Source organism: Falco cherrug, chromosome Z, assembly GCF_023634085.1.
Source record: "Falco cherrug isolate bFalChe1 chromosome Z, bFalChe1.pri, whole genome shotgun sequence".
Taxonomy (NCBI): domain Eukaryota; kingdom Metazoa; phylum Chordata; class Aves; order Falconiformes; family Falconidae; genus Falco; species Falco cherrug.
The window spans coordinates 32942577-32966536 of NC_073720.1; the positions used below are offsets into that span (position 1 = coordinate 32942577).

The 23960-nt window shown below is 37.2% G+C and overlaps 1 pseudogene; it reads left to right on the forward strand.

The window, feature by feature from the left end:
- Positions 1 to 1934: 1934 nt before the first annotated feature.
- Positions 1935 to 18791, forward strand: LOC102048332 (E3 ubiquitin-protein ligase Topors-like; annotated as a pseudogene).
- The last annotated feature ends 5169 nt before the right edge of the window (positions 18792 to 23960 follow it).

Sequence of the window (23960 nt, forward strand, 5' to 3'; positions counted from 1 at the left end):
CTTTATGTCATCCAATATTTTTATTTAAATAAATACATGTTTGTGATGTGTGCCTTTTATCAGATCTTTGCTTTATCAGAAAAAAATAATCTTAAATCGTTGTATCTAAGGATTAATATGTCAGTATAACTGAAACTGACACATTCAACATTTTATTGCTTTCATTGAAGGGTCAACTATAATTTCCTGAAAGATAGGAAAACATTGTTTATACAAAAGCAACCTAGGTGAAAGCTGGATTTCAAAAAATCATTTTGTTTCTATTAACTTATGTATACTCACAATTTAAACTATTTACTGTAAAACACAGTGAAATAGAGGTTGAATGAGCATTTTTTTCTTAAAAATGTCATAATTTATAAAGTACATGAAATATGTCAACTAAAATTCCTCTATCCAAACTACAGAATTATGTTCTTAAATACTGGTTGAAAAGCTTTATAAACTAAATTAAAAATTTACACTTGATAGAAAGTATTAAATCCCTTCTTAAAAAGAATCATAAAAATAGAGAAATCACAAGGTTTGGTAATAGTAACTGTTGCATCTATCAAAGGAAAACCAAATGTTTTTGAATGGAATAGCAATTTGAGAAACTCATAACTTTCTATAGCATTGTATCACCTTTTTGTTTGAAGGGATGAGAGAATTGGGTTCCTATGACCATTTAGAAAAATCATTGTCAGGAATATCAACATTTGGATGTCAAAATCTTGCACGTACACATTTTCAATTTGAATATTAACTTAGCTGCTGTTTTATGGTTCTTTTCTGTGTACAGCAATGTCTTTACCTCTCCCACACATTTTCAAATATGGATTTTAAAATTTAGGTGGGATTTGCTCTACTTTTTTTATTAAACGTATTCCTGCTGTGTAATTGTATTCTTGGCTGGAAAAACACATAAAAAATGAAACCCCAAAGACTGATCTTCTGCACCAGCTTGACTTTTTGTGAGAAAACAGCTTCTGGTGAATCTTTACAACTCTCTGCCGTTGCTGTGATCTTCACATGGAGGGCTGTTTCAGCACAGACTGAACACAGAATGGAACACACCCTTTTAGATTCACTCATTTCTGAGCACAAACACGTGACTTTTCTGTCCACTTGTGTGTGTGCTTGTGTGTATGTCTTGCGTGTGTACAGCACACTTTTTGCACATCTTTCAGCATGTGATTACAAACTGATCCTGGGCTTGCTGCAAAAGATGGCTTAACGACTTTTGTGTAACTTGGTCACTCATTTCCACTGACTCATAATGTCCAAGAACAATCTTGATACCTAAAATAAATTTAAAATAGATAGATTTGAAATAGATAGATTTGTGATTAAGCACAGTTGACAGTATGACCACATACAAAGGCACTGTATATCTGAGTACAGGTATAGGAATGACATCTGGCTCTTTCTGCTATAGTTACAAAACCATTGACTTATTCAGGGTTGAAAGCATCTGTGGATGTCACCTAGGCCAACAATCTCTATATTTGGTCTGCCAATAGCAGCCAGCATTGTTGGACCAGCAAAGCAGAGGCAGAAGGTATATGAACAGTACAGGCCCAGCAGAACTATATGAACAGTACAGGCCCAGCAGAACTTTGAGACTGGTACTTTAGTCCAAATACTTGGGTTTTTTTCTTGAAGGATGGAACTAACTGTTCTTATATTTTTAATATGTAAAGGTTGGTCTCTTTTGGAAATGTGCCTCAGGGGATGTTAATCAGAATCTTACTGAACCACTTCAAAATAGCCATTTAAGAATGGGGAAGAAAGAACAAGCCCTGCCTGTAGTTTTCACATATACCCGCATGATTCAAGTTCCACTTAAAACTTGCAATATTTAAGAGCCTGATTTCAATGCAAAACAAAGACCTGGAATTGCTTGAACAGTTCAAAAAATACTCCTTGCATGTATAAATCAGGTAAATCACAGCATGTTATGTACTAGTAGCAATTTACCTTGGAGTCAGCAGAACTTGGTTTGTCGTGGGGTCACAGGGTAAGGAGCTTGATGCAGGAGCACCCCCTATCACCTCATCTATCTGGTTCTGCCAGTACTTCCAAAGTTCCTAGATCAGACTGTTGTCTGACCTCTGAACCTTAAGCTTTACTATGTCCTTCTGTTGCTTTTCTTGTTCATGTTCAACACATTTTATTCTGTGAAGATACATTCTTATTCCGTGATACTGTTTGAGCGGTGTAGAAACACCACTGAGTAGAAGCTACAGCATGCTGACTGCCAGCAGAACTACCCAGAAGAACCACTTTCAGCTAGTTTTTCATGTGCCTTATCCTTTTGCAGAGAGCTGTGCAGAGAGTCTGCAGCAAGGGAACAGCTGCTGAACCTTGAGAGAGGAAAAACGCACAGTGGAGGAAACAGCATCAGTAAGAAAAGAAACATAGAAAAGAAAACTAAAAAAGAGGTTCTTCAGTAGTCAGAAAGAAAAATCACAACTCTCAAACTGGGCTTCTAAGGATGGAAAGAATGTCAGTATTTTGAGGGGGAAGAGGTATCAGTTGCTGTGTTTCTATCATGTTTGTGTTGTAAGGGAACAGTACACTAGTGAATACATGATCCTACAGACTCCTATGTTCCACTGGTGTAAGTGGTGCTGTATGTGAGGCCCCTCACTTACAAATGGAGGAGAAAAGACAGTTCTGCCCTTAGTGAAGGCTAATGAGATTCCTTTCTGTGCTGGGATAAATTTTACACATGACACCTACACTTCTCAAGTGGTCTGCAGAGAAACCACACAAAGTACTCAGTATTGTGTTGTGTCTTTTTTTTTTTTTTATATATTCTTTCAGCACTGGTTAATGCTGGCTTTTTTGACCTTAAAGAAAATGGTCATGGATTTATTTGTCTAGAGTTTAATATTTCCTTTTCTCTGTGGAAGAGTAATGATCTTTCTGTATCTTTCTTTTGAAGAACATGACTTCAGCAGCTAAGGAGCTTGCAGTGGGTAGCAACATTTTACCCTAAGCTAACACAAGTAAGTTGAAAAGGATGTCAAGAGACTGGAGGAGGCAGAAGAGGGCCTGCAGATGATCAGGGGGCTGAAGCCCCTCCCTTATCATGAGAGACTGGAAGAGTTGAGGCATTTTAGCCTAGAGAAGACTTTGAGAGGACCTTATAGTAGCCTTCGAGAACTTTAAAGGGGTCTAAAGGAAAGATGGGGAGGAACTCTTTATCAGGGAGTGTAGTGATAGGATGAGGGCCAACAGTTTTAAACATAAAAAGGTAGACTTAGATTGGATATTATGAAGAAATTCTTTACTGTGAGAGTGGTGAGACACTGGAACAGGTTGCCTGGAGAAGTTGTGCATGCCCCATCCCTGGGAGTGTTCAAGGCCAGGTTGGATGAAGTTTTGAGCGACCTGATCTAGTGGAAGGTATCATTAAACACGGCAGAGGGTTTAGAACTAGATGATCTTTAAGGTTCCTTCCAACCAAAACCATTCTATGACTGCTGTGGGTTAAGTCTGGCTGGCAACTAAGTACCACACAACTCCTTACTTACACCCCACCCTCCCACACACCCCCAGCAGGATGGGGGAGAGAACTATAAAGGTAAAAGTGAGAAGATTTGTGGGTTGTGATAAAGACAGTTTAATAAATAAAGCAAGAGCTCCATGTGAAAGCAGTAAAATAAGGAATTAATTCACTACTTCCCATCAGCAGGCATGTGTTCAGATGTCTCCAGGAAAGCAGAGGTCCATCAAGTGCAACAGTTACTTGGGAATACAAATGCTGTAACTTGAAACATCCCTTACTTCATTCTTCTCACAGCTTTTACTGCTGAGCATGAAATCATATGGTATGGGATATGGCTTGATTTTTTGAGGTCAGCTGTACCAGCTGTGCTCTCTCCCAGCTTCTTGTGCACTCCCAGCCTACTTGCTGGCAGGGCAGTCTAAGATGCAGGAAAAGCCTTGGGGTGTGTAAGCACTGTTCAGCAGTAACTAAACCATGCTGGTGTTAATCACAGTTTTCACCACAAAACCAAAACAGCATCACAGGAGATACTATGAAGAAATGCAACTCTATCCCAGCCAAAACCAGTATATCTGGTGACTTTAAATGAATATCTCCTGATTCTAAAGCCTCATACACTTGGACAGATTTGACAGTGTTGGCTATCTGGATCACTGCTTGCACGGATTCTGTTTCTGTTTCTTCCAGGAGTGGTCAAAAATAAAAGCAAACTGCTTGCTCTGCAAGCAGTTTTCCTGTTCTATTTTCCACAGAATTCATAATGAAGATTACTTCAAGGAGTACATACTCAGGCCTTCAGAAAATGGCTGTTTTGCCAGCCCTGATGCTTGGAGATTTCCCTACCATAACCCCATAATATGGGAACACTATACCTCAGCTGAATGTGTCAGTCTTGCCATCTGCCTTTTTAAATTAGAAGTGTATGATCAGCATGCCAAATATGACTCTTACGCTCCATTGTATGATGAAGAAAGTGGTTCAGATTCATCAATTATTAAAATCTCTGTATAAGTCAGATTCTCAAGAACTACATCCTCATGAACATAGTTCATCTGTGACTGATACTGATCAATCCCCCTTGGGTGATGAAACTCCAGGGCTATCACGTTCCGTTTCAGGACGGAGAGGTTCATGCAACAGTCAGTTCTCTAGAGGTTTCAGGAATTTTTGCTTAGGACTTTGCTGTGAAGAGAACTGAACAGTAAAGTCAGTTACAGGATAATGCTGACTTAAATAGCAGTGACTGTTGTTTGGACAATTGTGGTGTTGTTGGATTTGTTAAGCCATTAGCTGAGAAGACACCAGAAGAAGCTGAGCTGTCTTTGGACACTGAAGTGTCAGTCAGGGAAGAGGAAAGGGAACACATGAAGAAACAGCAGCCAACTCAGTTTCACAGTTGTAGTGACAGTGAATCAAGCAGAAGTTTTTTGCTATATTCCTCTACATATTCAGAGAATGTAGGTAGGTGTAAAAGCTGCTCATCTTCTGCAATCAAGAAGAAATATGATAAGAACAAATGTAAAGTGAAAGATCTGTCTCCACAGGACTTGATCTGGAGCCTCTCTTCAGGAAGGGACAGTGTGCTCTCCTTGTAATCACAGACCGTACAGAAAAGGCAAGTCCATGAGTCCACAATCCTCCTCACAGCACAGTCAAGGCAGACATGCCTATGGACTAGAAAGGAGCATTGTGGCAAGGGTCAACTTAAAAGGAGGTGATTAAGAAACAGAAATAGTAGCACACACAGGAGTAAAGAAAGAAGAGGATGCTGATCACTCATTACACCAGCACCTCTCAAGAAAACCAGAGAGGATTCCTTAAGTCATGAAAGCACTGCATCCACTAAAGTAAGTAAACCATGAGCATGTAGCGAAGGCCTTGGCAAAAGAAGGTCAAGAAGCATAGACAGTCATCATTATTATATGAGAGAAAATTGCCAAGGTAGATACCAGGAGGGTTATGCTTTTTATAGTCAAAACATGTGTGGAGATGTCTATGAATCCTCATTCAGGAGGAGGACTGTGTCTAACACCCAGTATTCAAGACAAGCTACTAATCCAGAAGACAGTGCAGAGTCTTATACTGAAATGATAGGTCTGCATAGCTGGAGGGGAACTCTGTGAGATACACTACTGCTATTATGAATGCTGCAGGTCAAGGAGTCAGTCAAGCAATAGATCAAGGACACCCTCTGGAAGTATGGATGGAATTAAAAGTGAAAAGCCTGTTGGAAAAAGCAAATATAGAACTCCCAACTTGGACGACGGTGGTCAAGAACAGCACAATTCTAGAGAAAGGAAATGACCACAAGAAAAGTTTATCAAAATTCAGTGACTGCTACAAAAATGAAGATAGTCTTCCCCAAAATCAAGCAAGTAATGAGACAGAGTAAGAAGTGGGGGGGGGGGTGGGGGGGTGGGGGGGGAGGCAGGGAGGGGAAGAGAGATTAAGAGTCCAAGTGTGGAGACTGTCTTTGAAGGAAAAATTATAGAATCAAGCTTTGTAGAAGGAAAAAGGAAAAGCATAAGAATAAATAAAAGAAAGATCACACAAGTAACCTAGCACATTCTTTTGCAGTTGTGAATAAAATTGATAGTGATAGTGACAAGGAGCTAGAAAGTATTGAATTTGACAGCTACATAACTTGGACAGGCCCAACTCAGGTAAATGAGAAGAAAAATGAGTCTCCATCTTCTTTTCTGCAAATGATAGAATATGAAGATATTTAGACAGTTAGCAAGGTAGGTGGATTAACTGGCAAAATGTATAGTTTTGTTACCTCAAGAAGGGTCTTAGATGGTGGCATTAGAAATGCTGAAGTTGAGCTTTGAGAAACAGCAACTGATCAGTCTTCTTGTAATGGGTACCAGTACTGACACATCACACATAGAATCTGTAACTAGCCATTTTCAAGGCCCACAAGCAGCATCCTCCAGTCAATTGTCCTCTCCCAGGACTTCCTTTCTAGAGCACACAGGGAAATCAGCATTGATACTAAAAGCTCCAAAGAGATTTGTTAACAGATTCTCTAGGTTGGATTACCCAGGGAGGAAAAAGAAAAAGAAAAAAAGAAAAAGAAAAAGAAAAAGAAAAAGAAAAAGAAAAAGAAAAAGAAAAAGAAAAAGAAAAAGAAAAAGAAAAAGAAAAAGAAAAAGAAAAAGAAAAAGAAAAAGAAAAAGAAAAAGAAAAAGAAAAAGAAAAAGAAAAAGAAAAAAGAAAAGAAAAGAAAAGAAAAGGAAAAGAAAAGAAAAGAAAAGAAAAGAAAAGAAAAGAAAAGAAAAGAAAAGAAAAGAAAAGAAAAGAAAAGAAAAGAAAAGAAAAGAAAAGAAAAGAAAAGAAAAGAAAAGAAAAGAAAAGAAAAGAAAGGAAAAGAAAAGAAAAGAAAAGAAAAGAAAGCAAAAGAAAAGAAAAGAAAAGAAAAGAAAAGAAAAGAAAAGAAAAGAAAAGAAAAGAAAAGAAAAGAAAAGAAAAGAAAAAGGAATCTAGCGTGTTTTAGACTGAACAATTCTTAAAAGTGAAGAAGATAGAGTATTGCTAGCACATAACACATAACAGCATGTAGCACTTCTAAAGTTTCTCACAAGAGGGTTTGAAAGCTGTAATTTCATAAAGCAATCCTATGTTCTCATAGCTTGTAAAATATCTCCACAGAATATTTCAAAGCTGCCTTTCTAAAAATAACAAGCAAACCCACAGAAATGGGTCGTTTGCTTTCTTTGAGACATGGTTTTCTTCTCCCTTCACTTGTACTTCAGACAACCTCACTGAGATAGCTCAAACTGACTCATCCTCCCTGAATGTAGGGAAGAGGGTGGGCTGTAGAACTGACCCTTGTTTTTGAGCCCGTTTGCACCTGCACGAGTGTGATCCCTGGCAGCACGTCCCTTTGGTTTACCTGGAGACAGATTTTAATGTTAATTTGGTTTTGGTTTTAATAGGGCACTCACTATGGCAAGGATTTGGAGCTCTCATGCCATTAGCACATTTTGCACTCCATTACTATTCAGGCTGAGAATACAAACTCTTCAGTACAAGGAGGAAGGATCACACACGTTCAAGTTCCACAAGGAAGGGAGCACAGACAGGGAACAGCAAACTGACCATCTCCCTGCAGTTGTCACCTAGTGGGATAACTAGTCTGATACAAACCATTTTCACTTTCATTTGTCTAAGACTTTTACTTCTGATGGAAGCAAAGCAAAATTTGCTAGATGCAAGGTAAAATGCTCAAGGCATCCACACTCACGCACACTTGGATACAGTCCATCACACCTACAACCAGCCTGGTGTGTCAGTCCCCACACGACCAGGACAGACACCCTTATAGTTGTTGAAGCAGGCAGTGTCAGCAAAAGGGCTGCTGCTGGCAGTGCCAGGCTTCTGCCTTTGAAGAGCTCTTGGGCCACCAAACAGAGTTGCTGCTGGAAGTTCCTCAGCCACCTGGCCGGCTTTCCCTTCTGCTGCAGAAAGGCTGTAGTTGTATGGCCCGCCTCTCTCAGACTGGGGCTATGCTTCTTGCCTGGGATGTGCAAATCCCTCTTTTGGGGCTGGAGAAGGTGGAGTGGTGGCAGGCCTTTGACCAGGTCTCACTCATCCCTCCTCCATCACTCTGTGAATCTACAAAGACCACCTCAGCCCATGTGGCAGCTCATACTGCAGTGGTCTAGGAGGACAGCACCTGTTTGATGACACTGGCCAGGTATCCAGTGGTGGAAGTTTGAACCTTGGCACCAGAATGGGTTTACTCCCCTCTGGTGCTTTCAAGTTTCTGAACAGTTGTTGGTAATCCTGGATATTCAGCTGCTGAAGGATGAAAGAAAGTGGCCACTGCTGAGATTCCTGGATAGTGGCCAAGTTCAGGAATCCTTTTGTGGACACTCAAATCAGTCGTGGTCATGGAAGGCAAATGCCTAATGCTGTAGGAGAAACTCTGATGCTCTCCTTATCAATGAAAAATAACACTTAGCAGGGATAGTTCAAACCTCACAAAATGGACTCCTGGATTACAGTATCATGAAAAGAAGATTATGAGAGCATGTCCCAGGGCAAATTATTTCAATGGAAGCATTTCATTCCATTAGCAGTACTAAGGCACACCCAGTGTACAAATCTAATCTGTAGGACCAGGCACTTCCTGGCTCCTTAATCTAGGGACACATCTCGCTTACGGAATACTGTGAAGAACCACAAATACTTGTTTCCTCTCTTCTCCCATAGCCATGTTTCTCCTGATTAGAGAGACCCAGACATGCAAAAAAGGAGCATGCAATATATACCAACAGGTTCTGCTGGGTTAACAACTGCATAGGCACTCCTCCTCCAGATACACTGATTTTGTCTTAACGTAATGGGGATGAGGTTGTCAAATATTAATAAATGACTGCATATTTTGGAAAATCTAGTATGTGCACTTAACAGTTTCATCAACAATTGCACAGCTTTCTCTGAACATTTAAAGCAATGTCCCTAAGAGATAAAAATTTGCGGACAAATGTAAAGAGTTAATTCCAGGAACTACACATAGAGTTTAAAGATTATGATGTTTGGGTTTTGTTTCTGAGATCAATTCAACTGGGATAGTAATAAACTTAATATCCACTAATTTGAGTCCAAAACAATTGCATATTTGTGTGTTTTCAGATAAGATTGTGATGTTTTTGTTTGGAGGATGTGTTCAGCTTTAATCCAGATGGATGATGAACAATGAAATTGCCTAAATAGCATGTGAACATCTCCATGCGTGAGCATAGCTCTTGGTCCTCAATGTTTGGGAACTGAGCTTTAAAATTCACTGACTTCAGTAATGGATGTTGATTTCTCTTTTTGAATAGTGAAATTGTGGTCTAAAAAATTATTCCAGTAAACAAGACCTCTTTAATCCTCTCCTGGAGTGGTCACGGACTCCCAAGGCAGTAGATGCTCATACATTTATGAGTTCAGAGAACTAAATAAGGCATTTCATTCAATCTTAATCCCATGAAGAAGAGTCCTTTCTCCAGATTATAAGAACAGGATATTTTTTTTTTCACTAACCTTTCAGTGTTGAAAAACAATGGTATTACAAATGTACAAACCTAGACAGAGCCAGGAAAGTGTTTCTTACTATACTACTTACTGGAAATGTACTGCAATAGAAACAGGAAATCACAAGAAATGCTTGTGTGTGTGTTTGGTATTTTTTTCTTTTTTCTTTATACCACTCTTCCAAAAATCTGTGTTCTTCTTGGTACCTAGATGCTATTAGAGAAGCTGTATCATGTCAAACCAAAAGCACATATATTGAAATACTCTGATTTCAACAGTGGGTAACAGCAGAGACAAAGGTTAGAATATAAAAGCAAGCATGGAGTATTCCCTAGTATATTCCCTAGTATACTTTCTTAGCTTCTAATCTGCAATATTTAAATACATGTCAAGCTTCTATGGGCAGTATTGCAGCACAGGTGACAAGACACAGCCCATACATGCATAAATATTTTAGTGTTTTTTCTGAAATCACACTGTAGTATACTAAACATTAATAAACATTACTATAATTATATTCCCTCCTATTCCTCTTAAATTGCAGAAATAGATATGAAAAATAAGATAAAATAAAACTTTGAGTTGTATGTCAAATGTGAGTTCACAGCCAAATATATAAACTGTTCAAAATAGAAATATGATCTGACCTTTGAATTAAAGCATCTATGATTATTCTTTCATTGTTGAACTAGAAAATATTTTCATCATCCAATAATCTGTCCATCAAGCTGTTGAACAGGTTGTTTTTTTCCTGTTCACAATAAAGTACAACATAGCCAGGTTTGTTTTCCTGTCTGTTTGCATATTAGTAATAGTATTCATTCCTACAGAGACTGAAAAAATGTGATGCTAAGTGAAAACCTAACATTAGACAGAAGGATAGACCTGTGTAGGAATCGTATGCAGCCAATGAGTTTGGTGTTAAAGAACATAACTTAGTTTACCCTTGAGAACTGCAAATAAATTCACCACTGGTTCTTGGCTCACAATCCTAGGAACATGGACAATGCATAATTCATAGCATCACAACCCACAACGTTAATAAATGGCAATTATTTCTGACTTAAGGAAGGTTTCTTGTATTTGATACTCACAGTTTCACCATATTAGCAGTTTATCAAATAATTGTACTAACATTAGACCCAGAAATAAACAACTAGTTTGTGGTGTAAAGGTTCTATGGAAAAGAACTATTGATTTTTCCTTCTTCCCTGCCTGTCCCCACTTCCTCTCCCCAGTAACTCAGTGGTAGATTTAGGAATTATCGAGCAGCCAAATGGCATTTTCCATTAAACAACAACTATTTCTAACAAGGCACATTTTGACGCTAATTTTTCTCCTACTGTCCTGTTTAAAATATTGTGAAAGATAGCCATACTGCAAAATGAATTTAATATATCCAATCAAAAAGGTTAAGAAATGCATTTTGAATTATTGTGATATTATAATACCGACACTGTCATAAGAATAAAGAGTTTTGTTTTGTGATTTTTCTGTTATCATTGTTCTGAGATTGTCATGAAGATGGATTCTATAGTTTCCTGCATTTTTTTTTACAGCCTTTGTTATGAATATGGTCTGATTTTGTGCCAACCTTTGTCACTATAATGTGAATCAGAACACATTATGAAAACTAAAATGTACTAAGCATTAAAATTCTGTGATAGCTCATTCTTGTGACAAAGAGATCAGTGGGAAAGAATGGCACAAAATTAATCAATTATGGTGACAGTCTCACGATTGTAATAAAAATAGAAAGTAGCACTAGATTTTATGCATTTACATAACTGAGGAATGACTTAAAATTAACTCATTCATATCTGGACATTCACCTCTTTTCCTGGAAAACCAGAACTGTTGTACTTTGACTAATAAACATAGAGAGTGGATATACCCTGATATAAAAATACATTTACAAATTCTGCTTATTTTTGATTAATTACCCAACATTTTCATAATCTCTTTCTAACATATATATTTTCATTTTTTCTCTCAGAAAGAGAAAAGTCTCACCATTGTCTCCTAGTACATAGCTGTACAGTTTGGAAATGCAGTGAGAAGGAAAGCAAAAATGTTCCTTCGGAAATCAGGAAAAGACAAGGCGAGCCTCTGAAATGTTCCTTTTCAGATTATTTTATCTTGCGTTTTTGTTGTTGTTGTGCTTCCCCCTCCTGCCCCCCCCCCCCCCATTTTTTTATCTCTTGCTTATTCAGATTAAAAAGAATTATTCAAAAAGCAATTATTTTCAGGAATATCAAAAAAAACCATAATGATAATGATATTTAGAAAGCTCTTCTATCCAATTATTAGTTCTTTCTTCTTTTCTTGGTTATGAGGTACAATCATCAAAATCCAGCAAAAGCCTAGGCATATAGATCAAGGGCTGAGGTCTCATGGTAGATTAAGTTGGTTAGATGCTGCATGTAGGCAAACTTTTATTGACAGAAAACAATGATAACACCTTCACAAGTCAATGGGAGATCTATAAAACCTCCTTCATCAGGGAGACAGTGAAGGGCAGCACCTGGAGTGGTCCTTCCTGTGACTGGCTCCTGACAAAACCAAGGCTACTCCGACCATGGCAGACTTTGAAAAAATCCTGAGAAGCATACAAACCCATTCAACAATGTGTGGAAGCAACATCCAGCTAAGAAGAAACTATCCTGTATGCAGACTAAAAGACTGTTGGTGTGAAGGTTTGAAGTCTGGGCAGTGATTTTTTTGGTATTTTTCTTGGTATCTTGCATTTAGCATTTGCCAAAGACAATACATAAGATGGATGAGCTGGCAGATGACCTGATTATGGTCAGCATGCTTTTGGCATTGTTATAACCCCTATCTTTACTCAGATATTTATTAATTTACAGATTATTTTGGACTGGTGATTAAAATGAGACACTGTTCTTGGCCCTGCCTACATGTTTTAAAAAAATGAAGAAAATATAATGTTCCTAAGTGATCCTGCTGCTTCGTTAGACTTGTGACTATGCAACTGGAAATTGATACAGAACTGTGCTTGTTAACTGGATATCTAAAAAAAAAAATTTAAAAAAATTAAAAAAGTTCTGGAGATTTCTCTCCCACTGTTTGAATTCTTTCCATCATAGTAGAGTCTCATAGACCTGAAGGTGGGATCTGATATGAAACTAAACCTCTTTATGGATAAATGTGGTTGTCAGATTATTAGTGGTCCATTTTTTCTTCATTAGAGTTGTCTTATAGTGCAAATTATACAAGGTAGGGCTTCTAATATAATAAAGCATTCCTAACCATTAGGGGATAGATTCCTTTTCTCTTTCCTGCCAATGTTCACTGCAGATACACAAGTAAAGATACAATGCTGCTCACAAAAATGTTGTCTCTCAAGGAAATGGGCATAAGATTATATTTGGGTACTTCTTTATTAGTTTTGAATTAAGAAGGAAAAAGGATTTGTCCCTAAAATTATTTTTTATTGCTGGTAATCTTCCCTTTGCTATGTGACGTATTAAAAATGTACTAAAAATTATCAATTATAAAGTTTAAAGTTGCCATATAATTATCAAAACTAGTCTGAGCTTTATTTATTTTAAGTATTTTTGCTACACAATTTTCATGTTATTAGTATTTCTAAATCTGTTTTTAATAAATATCATGGTAACAGTTGTTTTAAAATACTTTTTCTATCCGTGAATGAGTGGAATCAAACACAAAAAGGATCAGGAAAGAATAACCTTCCCAGTTTGGAACCTGAAAATATATTGACTTGACTGAGTGATATCCAGCCAAATTAGAAGAATATCAGCAAAAAAAAATGTATTTCAAATCAGAACTGGAGAACAACACTTTTTCTTAAAAAAAAAAAAAATTGTTTTGAAATTTGGGAAGTAGGAAAGGGAACTTCTCAAAATACAGTAAATAAGGTGGTGGTTCTTAGACTATGTTATTACAAATTAACTGCAGACTGTAAGAGAAATTCTTTGTAAAGTAAAATACAACTAATCATTTATAGGAATGAGCATTGAGTAATTCTAAATAATAAATTTTAATTGACAAATCTTAATTTTTTTCTGATTCCATTAATTTATTTTATATGCTATTGAACATTTTTGGTGGTTTGGTAAGATATGATTTGATTCCTACATCTTTGTTTTCTCCTATATCCCAGGAAGAAAAATAAAGAAGTTACAGAAAATTACCTTGTCCTTGACAACAAAAGACTAATGAGACATGGTGGGTGATTATTGTGCTTATCCCAGTAAGAGAGACTGTCTTGATAATTCATACTATTAGGAATCGTCTTGGAAAAATTTCTTTCTTAGTTTTGTGAGTGAACTTAAATACAAAAGTCACTTACTCACTAACAGGTAAAAATTATACCAGGTCAATTATTTTACTGGTGTTTTTTTTAAATCTTTCAGATTTTCATATCTTCATATACACATCTCATGCTAATGGCTTCAGGAGGTAATTCCCTTCCTTTGGCAAATGAAGTTTCCAAAAAATCATAAAACTGTATCTTTTATAAACTTGATTGAAGCAGATAAATTTTGCTGAAGTAGATAAAGATAGCATTTTGATTTTTTTAATTATGGTATCGGCCGATATCCCAAATTACACTGAATTGTTAGAGGAACAGACCTAATGGCTGGACAAATACTACTGATTTACCTCAAAAGGAGATAGTGATATATTCCATTTACTTTGTAGTTTAAATTACTCTAGTGCTAAGCCCTGTATAAGTATAGTTGCATAAACATATAACTGGTTCAGTGTTAATCTTATAATAGAAAGCCAATCTAATAATTTTCCCCTAAAATATTTGCATTTATTTGTTTATTTGAAGAAATTAAAATGTGATTTTGTATATATCACTGTAGTTACACTGTTGCCTTGTGTGTGATCCCAGGGTAGTTCATTAGATTCTCAAGGATCCAGAGATAAACACTTGAGTTTAATTTGCCCATGAAAAATAATATGCTACATAATACTATCACCTGACTAAGTCTTCTCAGGCAAAGCATGTGCTTGGTGGCCACAGCATTCCATATTAACATCCCAAACAAAATTAAAATGTAGTGTGATTACCTCAGAAGATGATAACGTGCTCATGGCAGTTAGTCCACTCAAGCATAATATAGTGTCCAGATCATAGAAAAAAAAACCCTTGTCAAAACTTGTGTTAAATTCAAGATAGGATGATTTTCACTGTTTTTCACATTTTTCACTCTTCCAACACACATTACAGAAAATGTAAGAGTACCAAAATAATAGAAATATTCTAAACTTTTGAAGCACATCTTGCAATTCATTTATGGAGGCTGAGAGATCTTGCTCTGACACATTATTAGTTTACAGACCTAGATGAATGCCTTGCTATTAAGATTCATAGGATCTTCAAATTTTGGACAGTGAGGGATGGTTCACATATTTTGGAATAACATGATTCAGATTCACCAAGCACTTTTTCCTGCACAACAGCCTCTGCACCTGCTATTAATTATTATAAAGCGTCTTTCTTTCCTTTTTCCTTGCAGCTAAGTAATGTTGGTTGTTTTGTTTGGTTTTTTTTTTTCCCCTATTGATGCTGCTGGGAGAAACTTGTGCCAGTCTTAATCTTTGGATTTCACTCTCTGGAACATTAGTAAGGAACTCATCATTACTCCACCAGACATCTTGACTAACATCCTCCCTCAGGGAGAGGTACATGTGTGTACCCCATCCTGCAGCAATGAAACTAGGGCCCGGCAAATGTCCATGACTAACTGGCAACTCAGAAGGCTCCTTAAAGGTTAACTTAGAGAAGTATGTGCGTGCTGTTAGACTGTTTTCTTGAATCCATCCTGGGACTGAAAGTAGAGTAGAAGAGTTTCACTGCAAAAAAACCCCAGTAAGAGACCATTGTTACTGTTCTGGAAATGGCACAATAATTCTTGGGAGTGTGGAGGACTCCCTTGCAGACATTAAAACAATTATTTTATGACTGGTGGTGTCATGAAGACTCTGAGTCAATACTGGTAGTATTCAATTCCGTCACATATATTTCAAAGTAATAGATTGTTCAATTCCCTTACATATATTTGAAAGTAAAAGATTGCTGAGGCTTCTTAAAAAATGTATTTTACAGAAACTAGGACTTCAGAGTAGAGGGAAGAGACAAAGAATGCAGAGCAGATTAACTACTGATCACTGACTAGCCTGTGAATGTTTTAATTTTGCCATATTGTAAAGATAAGTGTAAAACCCCAAAAGTTTAAACAGTCTTATAGGTGGCTGGCAAGTAGTGAGGACTGAAGAACATGTGTGAAGTAAGAAGCTTATTGGATTTCTACAGGGCTAGTTTTCTCCATGTTGAAATAGTTAGGTTGTTGAACCCAGATTACCTTTGTTAAGTGATTACTAAATTATTCAGTATGGGTTTTTTTCTTCTTAATTGTGGAGGCAGGAAGAAAGGACAGCAAAGAGTCTGAAAGTAAGTACCACTTTTCTGAAAAGAACAGAAATAGTCTGAGATCATTAATCAAACAAACTTGCACTTTTTCTTATCCCGATACCTCTCTTTGCCATACTGAGGTTGCTTTGTTTTGGTTTTTTATTTTTTTTTGTTTTGAACAAGACTCTTTGAGTGTGATAACAGCAAGAGATGTGGTCCAGTTCATGGCCCTATGCTTTACTGATTTCTTGTACAGTCTAAAAACAACCAATGGCATGAAATTCAACCAGGAAAGGGTGGGGAGGCTTCCCACATCAGAATTCTACTTGTTCAAGTGACATGACTTCAGAAAAGAAATTTCTTTAATCACCAATGTGCTGAGTAGGCAAAAGAGAGGAAAGATCACATCTTGGGAACCCTTCTGTTTTACTTCTTTTGTCATAGCACTCCTGCCACCTATTATCATCCCTGGTTTCCCAGATACACCTGTTCCCGAAACACATGATAGTACAAAAAAGTCTTTTGCAGTCTGCTTATATGCTTGTGTGTAACAATGGGGAAGGGGAGAATACACTTGCAAACACTGGTTTCCTTCAGATTTTGCTGACTTTGGAGAGAGGAATGTCAACAGGGTGCCTAGGAGTGCACAAAAAGAGAACCAAGCTTTAAAGTTGAATTTCCAAGACTAAACCCCAAAGTTTGCCAAAGCCAGGCAAAAGAATATAACACTGTTGACCACAGTTCAATTCTCTTGTGAACCCTCTCAAGAAAAGAGTCTTCTTTTTTCTCCTTTTTTCTCCATACATTTTTTTTTCAAAATAAAACTTTTTTCATCCTTCCTTTTTTTTTTTTTTTTTTTTTAATAGAGGTATATAGTTTATCAGTGGGAAAAATGAGCTTCTAAATAAGCTGTTATAAAAACACAGGCAGAAAATAAAGTCACAAAAGAAACAGAGTAGAGAAATGAAGAAAGACCTAATGCGGTGTTGGAGACTAACTGGAAAAACAAACTAACACCAAGGAAAGCTCAGAAGGGTTTGAACAACAGCAGGAGACAAAACTCATTAAGGGAATAGGGGGATCCCCTGAGCCTGTCTGGGGAAGGTCTAAAAGACTCAAGGAATGTCTCAAACACTCACAAGATCAAACAACAGTTTACTTTGTATGACCTTGAAGAGGAACTAAAGTCTGATAAGAAGGAACGGCTTGCTGAAAGGTGAATAATGTCCCAAGAAATAGCAGTCAGTAGATTTCTGCAGTAACTAGGGGAAAGGTAAATGTGGCAGGGGGAGGTCATGACTACTGACTCAATTCAAGACCAAAAAGACTTGCCCCCATGCCTATAAGAAGCATGTTTGATAAATAACATGGCAAGCAAGGCTGATTTAAATAAGAGGTGGTCCACACTGAAGGATAAGAAAAGAGGAAGGCAGGTTCCATTTTTTGGGGAATAAGAATAAAAGAAGGGACTTACGCACAAGCATTCCTACAAGAAACAGCCCCCATAAGCAGGCCTGACACTGCACCCAGAACTGGTGATAGCTTTCTCTCTTCTTCCCTTTCCCCTCCTCTTTTTCTCTTGTTCTTTGACCCTTTTCTAGTAAGTAATGCAAGGCATAAATTTTTATATGCATGGCAAGTGATAAGCCTTTCTGCTGCCCAATTATTTACTAATGAGCCTAACTATGGAATAAAAGTCTTTGTTTATATATGGACTTCAGGTATGGTGCATATCCTTTTCCAACCAAGAGAATTAGCAAATCTGAGTCACTCCTCTTTCCTTCTTGGCAGGACATGACACATGTTATAAAGATTATAGGAGAAGGCAGCAAGAGATATGGGTGAAATGAGAAGAAATATCTGAATGAACTTGAAACAAAAAAATATGGAGACATATCTACGTTTCTATATAAATCTAGAAGGTGACACATTGCTGTTTAAGTAGGTCAAGTTGCACAAGGAGCTGGGACACATGCCTTTAACCCTAACAGTTTACAAAGAGAGGCAAAGGAGAGGGTATAACTGATGAAGAACTGTGAAAGCAAAGGAACCTATAGCAGTAAGACTGACAGTCTTAGGCTTTAAACAAGAGAGCCTGTTGTGGTGTTAAGCCTTGGTAAACAGCCAAAGGTCCACCGAGCTTCTCACTTACTCCCCCTTCTCTGCAGGGCAGGAGAAAAAAGTAAGATGAAAAAAGCTCATGAGGTTAAAGGCAGGGATATCATTTACCAGTTACTGTTATGGACAAAACAGACTTATCTTGCGAAAAATAATCTATTGCCCATTAAAATAGATCCAGGTGGTGAGAAACAAAGACAAACTTTAAACCAATGCCTTTCTTCCTCCCAGTTTTCTTTACTGACCCCTCTGGTTGCCCCAGGCAGTGTGTCAGGGGTGGGGGTAAGTATTCAGGACACAACAGTTTCTTTCTGCTGCAGCTTCCTTCTCACTCTTTTCCCCCACGCCAGTGTGTGCTTATCTTCACAGGATGAAGGACAATCTCTGCTTTGGCACCTGGACCACCCCCTCCCTCCCTTTTTCTGCCCTTGGTGTTCACTGCCATGTTTCCCACTATTTTTCTATCCTCTGACTGTTGAGCATTTTTTCCTTTTCTTAAACACGTTTTCCCCCAGGGACCACTGTCTTTTTGAAGGGGCTCAGCTGTGTCCTTTGGTGGACCCATTGGAAGTGCCTGGAACCAGCTGTGTCCAGCACAGTGCATCTGCCAACCTCTTTTCACACAGGCCACCCCTGCAGCACCCACTGCCAGCACCTGGGCGCCCGCACAGGGTGTACAGCTGTTCACTACTGAGCGACGTGAAGGTTGCAAGAAACCTTTCACAAAAAGAAGCAGCTTAAGGGCTGCATGAAGCAATCCACCCCAGCCGTGGGCTGATAAAGTTCAGAACCTTAGGCTATTTATGGTCTGGGGACTGTCCTGGTTTGGGCTGGGATGGAGTTAACTTTCTTCTTAGTAGCTAGTACAGTGCTGGGGTTTGGCTCTGATGTGAGAACAATGCTGATAACACACTGATGGTTTTGGTTGTTGCTGGGTGATGTTTATATGTTTATATGTATATATATATATATGATGTTTATATCCAGCAAGAGGGCTGGAGGGGCACAAAGGACTGGGAGGGGGCACAGCCAGGACAGCTGATCTGAACCAGCCAAAGAGGTATTCCATACCATGGGGTGGCATGCTGAATATATAAAACTTGGGATGTTAGCTGGGGCCTGGGGATCGCTGCTGGGGGACTGGCTGGGCATTGGTCAGCGGGTGGTGAGCAGCTGTACTGTGCATCACTTGGTTTCCCTTCTCCCTTCCCTTTGGATTTTATTCTTTTCCCCCACCTTTCTATTATAATGGTTATTATTATTATTGTTATTGTTGTTTTTACCTTTTAAAATTCTGTTTATATTATTAAATTGTTCTTATCTCAACCCTCGAGTTTTACATTTCTTTCTGATTCTCCTCCCCACCCCTCTGGGTGAGGGTGGGGCAGTGAGTGAGCGGCTGCGGGGTGCTGGGTTGCTGCCAGGGTTAAACCACAACAGGACCCATACCTCCAGGCCCTGATTCTTTAGGGACACTAGCCAAGCAGTCTGCCACCTGCTTTCACTTGTAATTTGTAGAGTTCAAGAGGGAAGAAACTGCCCCTGTGAAGTGACAAAACCCCAGTGTAAACATAACAGCAACATGGTCTACTTTTAAACATTTAATTCAGACACCTGAAGCACTGAGTTGCTTATGTCCCACTACATTGCTGGTGAATAACACCCCCCTTCCTTTTATCACTGAATTTATTTCTCATCAGTTCTAATCCTAAGTGACCAAAAGGGTGGGCTTTTGGGGTTTTGGTTATTTGGTTGGGGCTTTCAATCTCATTTTAGCTTTTATTTTTATTTTTTTTTAGCCATTACTTTTTTCCTGGATGTTCAAAATACTTCCTGAAATGTTGTGCTTACTACTTTAGCGGATGAAACAAGGAATTATTATTTAATAAGGAAACACCAGTATTCTATAGGTGAAACATATGATTAACCATTTCTAACTTTCTTTTCATCTAATGCTTCTCAGAGAGATGAAAATTTATTACTGAAACCTCTAGGAGTTTAAGACAACATCTATTCAGCCCTGGGAAAATGTACCTCTTGCAATTTTTCCTCTGCTAGGGTACATCATATTTTTGTTTGCTTGCTTGTTTTTTTTTAAGGAAACTGAAAAGTTACTATATTTGCAAATACCTATGTTTTCTATTACCATTAGAAAAAAAAAAGAAAAAAAAGACATGAATGAAAAGAAATTCTAAAGAAGATATAATATTTTTCACATTCCTGTGTAATAGAAAAGCTATTTAGCAAGCCTTTATAAACACACATAAAAGTGCTTAAATACAGAAATATGTCATCATGAATGTAGGTTGTTTTTATTTTTTATTTTCTTTTTCTAGCTTTGTGATTTGTATAAATCTGTTGAGTGAGAAAACTGCTAATCCACAGGATTAAAAGCAAAATATTCACTGCAAATCTGGGGCTGGAACTAGGTTTTAGAGCATGACGGTTTGACTTAAAATAGCAACACCAGTGGTTATCAGCAATGTGTTGTAGAAAAGGGAAAACAATGTATTCATGCATTCAGTTCTGAACATTAACTTATCCTTTTCATTTTTTTTTCTTTTTTTTTTGTCTTCACTTATTTTAATTATCTAGGAGGATGTAAAGGCCTTCTAGTTCCAACTCCAAACCAACAGAATTGTTTGTGTTGAAAATCTCTGGAAGATGTTCCTTTATAGTAGATATTTTTTTTGAAGGAATGTTAGCTTGAAAAGATTTCATATAAATATGTGGTCTCTATCAGCATCGCACATTTGGTACTGATCCAGATTTTTCATTATCCATCTGCACATTCAGAATTGATTGGGAATGCTCAACTGCTTTCTACAAGTGTAGTTTTACTGCAGAAATGAGATCAAATCTATTGAAAACGTTACAGAACAGGCATTGAACTCTCTTCGATTTGCATTTTGGTGATACACTTCACATCTTCTGAAGATTTATTTTGAGACACTTTTGGGATGATGGACATTTGGAGCCAGTGAAGAATGCACTGAACATTCCCACATTTCTTTTGCCTAACCTTTAGTGTTTAACAAAGAAAGGTGCTAAGAGGATATAGAAAAAGGGGAGCAGATGGAGGCTGTTGGTGAATTAACAATTTCAGCATGATTGAAAGTGTTTTATTTTTGGAATTCTTTTCATGTGTGTGTTTGTGTACCTATGTGGGTATATGCACATGCATACAATTGCTATCCTAATATTTTAAGGAAATGTTATTTGTCTAAGAAAATAATGAACTTCTTTTAAGTCATGTGTATAAACCATTTAACACATTCATAGCTAAGCATCTCATCCTGCTTCTGATTAATATTTTGTAGACTGCATATTTAACATATTTCTACATATTTATTCTATAGCTTGCCAGAATCTTTCTTTGCTTGAAGTCAGGTATTGGAAAAGTAGATTTAACTCCCAGGACATTTTATCTTCCAGTAACCTGCGTTGTTTTAGGTATATATATATATTATATATACATATATATATATACATACATATACACACACACATATATATATATATCCCCTAAACAGCGAAACTCATGCTGTGTTACTCTTGTACCTTGGAACTCAGCCTAGGAGATACCGTTCCCTTTTTTTCCACTTCAGCTAAAAATAGTTGCCACACTGCCACCTTATGGCTAATATAGATGTCTCCCACCGAACCTGTGTTTTGATACTTCGGCATTTCTGGTGGTTTCCGCCGTGTAAATAAAACATTAAACTTTAACCCCTTCTGAGAAGCAATTGAACCTTCAGTTTAAACTGAAACACCATTACCTGACTGGCTTTGCCTGTCAAATTGTAAGAACACAGTACAACGCGGTGTATGTTAGAGGCTCATCACTGGGGAGGCAAGTTCTAAATGCATTTTCACAATGATGTGAAACTGTACAAGTTCTTTGATCAATATCTGCTTCCCTTACGTGGTTCAATTCTATATACTATACATTATGTGAATGATGAAAAAACTTAAAAGGAACCCAAACCCATTGAATGTGCTATTTTTTTTTTTCTTCCCAATGCATCTTTGTGGCAGGGAGAAATTAAACAATGCACATGCTTAGCAACTGCATGCACAAAACAGAAAATTCTTTAGATTAAATTAAATGCAAAGATAAAGATGATCCAATCTACTCTGTAGCAGAATTTCTCAAATTTTTCTCAAATTTCTCAAAATTTCTCAAATGTGTGCAAAATGTCTCACGGTAAAATTATGTGTTACTCTTTTTAACAAAAATGACACACTGTCTGCCAGAGTGAAAACTGGAAGTAAACAACTTGTCATTATCAAATGTACTAAGAATCATATCAGAACAGCTCTAAGTAAAATAACAATAAAGTCACCTTAATTATCCATTTTTTTTTGTTCTTTAAATCTTCCAAACAGAGTTCTTGCAAATAGGTTCTAAGGAATAAAAAGGTAGCTTCTGGAAGAGTAAGAACTGAGAAATGGCAGAAGCAGACACTGAACAAAGTGAGTATTAACACAAAATATTTTGTATCAAATAAAATTGTTGATAAAAAAACACCTAAGTGTTGTCTATTTATTTCACTTATTTTGTAGATGGTGTTACCATGTGGAAAACTTTTGTTCATGAAAGCCTATGAAAGTGGAATACAAGAACATATAAGTGGTTTTCATGCACTGAAGTATTACAATTAATTAAATAAAAAACAACAAAACAAACAAACAAAAAACCCCAACCAAATAATCTTTATTTTCAGAGTATTAAAACATGCTCGATCACTAAATCAGTGTAACTGAACTGAATGATTTCATCCTACTGTTTATGTGACTGAAAATCTTTGTATCAGGTATCATGTGATTTTTCACAATTACTTATCTGAAATTTACGGTCAGTCAGTATTCTCCAACATTTGCTTAACTTGTATTCTTTTGGAAGGATCCATGCCAGCAAGTGTATTTGCTGAAATAGTGTTGGAAGAAAATTCAAAATTATTTTTTAATGGACTTGAGATAACGCGGCTGGGTTTTGTTTGTTTTTCTTTCTCCTTCAGTATTGATCCAGATGTAGTCAAAAGCATATTAGCATGCAGAAAAATGCCAGTAGCAAAAACAGTCCTTTTCCCTGATGGTTATTAAAACCCAAAACAAATAAAAAGATAAAACAGCTGCTGAGTATAATATGAAAATAAAAGATATAATTCTTTATGAAGAAAGTCAGTTCAAAATCCTACTGGAGGAGAAAAAATAGTGCTAGCAAATCTGTACTAGACAAAACAGTATAAATACAGCTCTATGAGAGAAAATTTCCTTCAGGAAACAGGATGATTCCTGTGCCCCGCGCCTCCCCCACCCCCCACCCCCACCCCCTGTGACCCAATCTGATTGATACAATAATGGAGCCTAGCTGAGAAGACCTACTTTAAACTGTACAGACCTAGAAATTTCACTTACATGAATTATGTCTAGAATGCTTAAATCAGATGGGGTTTGTTGTTGTTGTTGTTCTGTTTTTTTCCCCAAAAAGGAAATTATGAATATATTTCCTAACATAGGATTGTCTAAACTGCATAAAGCATAATCCTTTAGTAGAACAGAATAATCTGTTGTGTTTATATTCTGATGATAAGGACTATTACTAATTTGTTTGCATACTATTAGAAACAGTATGTAGCACAACTATTTAATTCTAAAGAAAATGCAATGAAATTAATCAAACTGTCTCTTTTTATGCTGAGTTCCACTGAAGTGATAATTTGAGTTTTTATTTTGATTTTCACATATTTATGAGACACCAGATTACATTTGTGTAACTGGAAGAAAACTCAATTAATGAACTAAACCTCTAAAGAAGTATTGGTGGAAAATGTTCCATGACAAAACTGAATATGCTGTATTAATTCTCAAAGCAAACTCAGCTCCTTTTTGATGGGCTATGCAAAC